Genomic DNA, 3927 nt, shown 5'->3' with positions numbered 1-3927 from the left:
ACCAAGAACCCAATACGGCACCATTCCCCCACGTGGTCAGTCAGCTACCAGGTGGCATGTTGATTATTTTGGTCTCTTTCCTCAGGGAAAGGTAGCTGCACCTCGGTTCTGCCGATGGATCTTCCTTCCCACCCATTGATTTTTGAAAAATCGCTGAGGAATAGGATTTAGTGCAACCTGATGACTTCACGGGGTCCCCCATTTCAGGGGGAAGGCAAACAGACACACACACACACACACACACACAATAAATCGTCTGTTCAAACCAAATACTTAGGGAAAATGCCCAGCTTTTAATAACAGAAATTTATAACATTTAAGTTCCAACTCTTTTTCTTGGCCTCAAGAAGACAATTGTCTTAACTAACACGTGTGAGGAGGCATCAACAATATCGGGTTCCATTCTAAGGCAGCCATCTTGTTCTGGTTTGTTATTGATCATTTCACTAGTAGGATTATAAATTTGGGGTGGGATTATCTTCGTTGAGAATTTGGTCTGATTCCAATTTTTCTAGTACTGTCTCAAGGTGGCTTATTAAGTCTTGTCTTTTAAATCTGAAAACAAAGAAACAAGTCACTAGCCAAAAGATATCCAAGAACCCATAATTATGGAGACTCTGGGAAGAATAGAAAGAGAAGCTTCCAATCTACATGGGAATAGAAAATGGACCCTCATGGTAAGAGACAATCTAGGAAATACAAAGAGTGTCGGTCAATGGTCCACACCCACCTGAAATTCTGTTGTGAATAGAAGTCTTATTGAGCTTGGAAGAATGAGGCAGATCAGATAATATCAATCTAAATAACTACAGAGACAGCATGAACTCTGAATGAGGGCAAGGATTTAAGAAAGCCAGGCAGTCCTGTCCCCACCCTTTGCCCAGCACCTCCCTGGGCCCTGCTGTGAAACATACTGGAGTTTCTCTCTGTACCCACCTTGTTGCCTTCCTCCTGCAAAATGCGACAAAATTTTTGCCGCAATTCCAGAGGTTCTTGCACTCCTTCAAGCAGTTTGAAGACTCTATCATATTCTGGATATATTTAGAAAAAAAAACTGTCAGTATTTCTAAAGTAGAAAGAAGAGGCAGAACTCAATCTTGGTGTATCTGCTGCCTCAGCAATCATTCAAGGGCTAGAGTGTTACATAGTACTTGTGCTTTACATGCTTCTGTCCGGACACAGAAACATAGCTACCCATGGAACCCTTATGAATAATAAACAATTAAGAGATTAAAAAAGAACAAAGTACTGAGACATTTTAGTCACAATAAAGAGGAACTGTCTTAAATTATGTGAAAACCCAATTCTGGGAAAGGATAAGCCGTAAGAGCTCTGTGGAATCCAGTCTAAATCACAGAATGAGAGGGGCGCCTAGGTCGCTTAGTCGGTTAAGCATCCAACTCTTGATTTCAGCTTAGGTCATAACCCCGCAGGTCATGAGATCCAACCAGGCACTGTCAGTGCAGAGGCTGCGGGATTCTCTCTCTGCCTCTCTCTGCCCCCCCCTTCTCAAAATAAGTAAACTTAAAAAAAGTTTGAACTCCTAGAATGAGAAAGACTTCCTGTGGTTTCACTTATGAAAATTCCTATTCTACTTACGTTGTCCAAATCTTTGAATTTCCTTCTTCAGTTGATGTTTCATTTCCGCAGTGATTTCCATCGTTTTTGGCAGTTTCCCTGGCCCTTCTTCCAGCACAGATACGGCGGTGACCTTGGGATCATCTGTAGAGAGACGGATAGTAATGACTCCTCCCGCCAGTGCGTTACTACCAGGTTTGTGACTCGGCCCACCTTTGCTGAGATGGGTTAAGTCACGAGACAGAGAGTCCAATTGGTTGGTGTAGAATACCATCTCCTGCCATATTCATAGGCTCTGGGCGAACGGATTTTGACAAGAAGCTATCAGTAGGGATCGACCACTTTTCCCTCGCCTGCTGTGGACACTGTGAACGACAGGTGCATCTGGAAACCAAGTGTAATGCGGAGCTGCAATGGCAGGCATTTCAACGACCCCGCATGGACATCCACGTGCTCCACAGTCTCTCAAGTTCTTAGGTCATAGCAGGAGGATACGCCGGATCTATGTATCGGACCTGAAAATTGGACTTCACGAAAAATAACAGAACAAAGAAGCCTCTTACATTCTTGGCACTCTGCGTGCATACAGAAATGTAGTTGGACAGTACAACCAGTAAACAAACATTCACAGGGCCCTGGCACTCATGGTTTAATGCCCCTTTGATGCTGTTTACAAGGTAAAAAGCTGAACGTGCCACTTGATGTCAGCATGCCTGATATTGGCACTCCATCACTAACACTCCCAGTCAGTTAATGATCTTCCTCATCTATCTTTTCTGTCTCGGAAGATGAATTATTTTCTACATCATGTTGACACCTCTCCTTCATTTACTCAGCCTCCTCTGTGCCAGGCACTGAGCCAACTGCTGGGAGATCGTCAGGGAACGAGACAGACAGAAACAATCCCTACCCTTGTGGAACTTACATCCTCATGGGGAAGTCAGACGGTATGTGTAAAATGGGTAAAGGGAGTTATACAGTTTGAACTCGTGTTAGGAAGGAAGACATCAGGGATGTGACAGAGAGCAGGAGGGGGTGCCTCCAGGATCCGCGATGGGACAGGGCCCTCTGAGGAGGTGACCCGTGGAGCAGGAGACAGCTGCCGTGAGGGCCAGTGCAGGGCCCTAGGAGGGGACGAGCCGGGGCCATGGAGCAAAGGACAGAGGCAGAGAGAGCAAGGAGGACACCCAGAGGACGCGTGCAGGAGAGGAGGGCAGGCCCGGGTCCTGCAGAGCGTGTAGACCAGCGTCGGGAGCTCCGATTCTGTTCTGAGTGCTCGGGGGAGTTGGTGGCGGGTTTCGCGATGGACGCGGCAGGATCGGATTTCCGTGCGCACGGGGTCAGTCGGGCTGCAGGGCGGTGATGGGTCAGGGGGGTCAAGTGGGAGAACAGGCTGTAAGGTCAGAAGCTAGTGCAGCGACCTGCTGAGTGAGGAGGCGGTGGGTAGAGGGACATCCCGATGGTGGGATCCAGGAAGGAGTACAATATTAAGAGGAGAGCCAGAAGACTCAAAAAAGAATGAAAGAAAAGGAATATTCAATAAGGAGAAGGAAACCAGTTGAGTGCGGAGCTTGGGAATCCAGGAAGGTTTCCAAGTAGGAGAGCGGGAACACCTGTGCCTAATGTGGATGAGAAATTAAGGGCAGCGTCACCCAAAGCCTGTGACCTTGAGGGAACCGCTCCCTGGCAGGGAGGAGCCAGAGGCCAGGCTGCACTGGGGCAGGTCAGGAAGGGGAGGGGGGACAGGCAGCCTCACCATCTTCCAAACACACGGCTGAGCCCCCGGGCTCGGATGCTCCCTCTCCTTCCGGCGTCACTGACAGCAGCCCCACGGTCAGCCTTCTCTCAGACGGAGGAGTCTTGGGTTCTCCGTGGCGTTTCATTTGGTTCTCGGGTCCGAGAGGAGGCTCTTCTGCTTTATCAGTCATTTCCTGAGAAGCATCAAGAAGCGTAGTCCGGGGCGCCTGGGTGGCGCAGTCGGTTAAGCGTCCGACTTCAGCCAGGTCACGATCTCACGGTCTGTGAGTTCGAGCCCCGCGTCGGGCTCTGGGCTGATGGCTCAGAGCCTGGAGCCTGTTTCCGATTCTGTGTCTCCCTCTCTCTCTGCCCCTCGCCCGTTCATGCTCTGTCTCTCTCTGTCCCAAAAATAAATAAACGTTGAAAAAAAAAATTAAAAAAAAAAAAAAGCGTAGTCCATTAATGACAAAAATGTAACCATTCCAAAACCGTATGGAGCTTCCTCCAAAAGTTAAAAATAGAACTTCCCTATGATCCAGCAACTGCACTACTAGGTATTTACCCAAAGGATACAAAACTGCTGATTCCGAGTGGGTCATGCCCCCGCGTGAC

At 48.2% G+C, this 3927-nt stretch overlaps 1 long non-coding RNA gene across 1 annotated transcript; it reads right to left on the bottom strand.

Annotated features, from left to right (window-relative positions):
* Positions 1-270: 270 nt before the first annotated feature.
* Positions 271-3436, bottom strand: LOC121024479 (uncharacterized). The gene is made up of 4 exons (XR_005787714.1): positions 3335-3436; positions 1600-1722; positions 937-1031; positions 271-555 (listed from the first exon to the last, which is right to left on the bottom strand). It is a non-coding gene; the product is annotated as an uncharacterized LOC121024479 (long non-coding RNA).
* Positions 3437-3927: the final 491 nt, after the last annotated feature.

Source organism: Herpailurus yagouaroundi, unplaced genomic scaffold, assembly GCF_014898765.1.
Source record: "Herpailurus yagouaroundi ecotype Mexico unplaced genomic scaffold, PumYag 65170, whole genome shotgun sequence".
NCBI lineage: Eukaryota > Metazoa > Chordata > Mammalia > Carnivora > Felidae > Herpailurus > Herpailurus yagouaroundi.
This window is presented reverse-complemented; position numbering and strand designations above follow the sequence as displayed.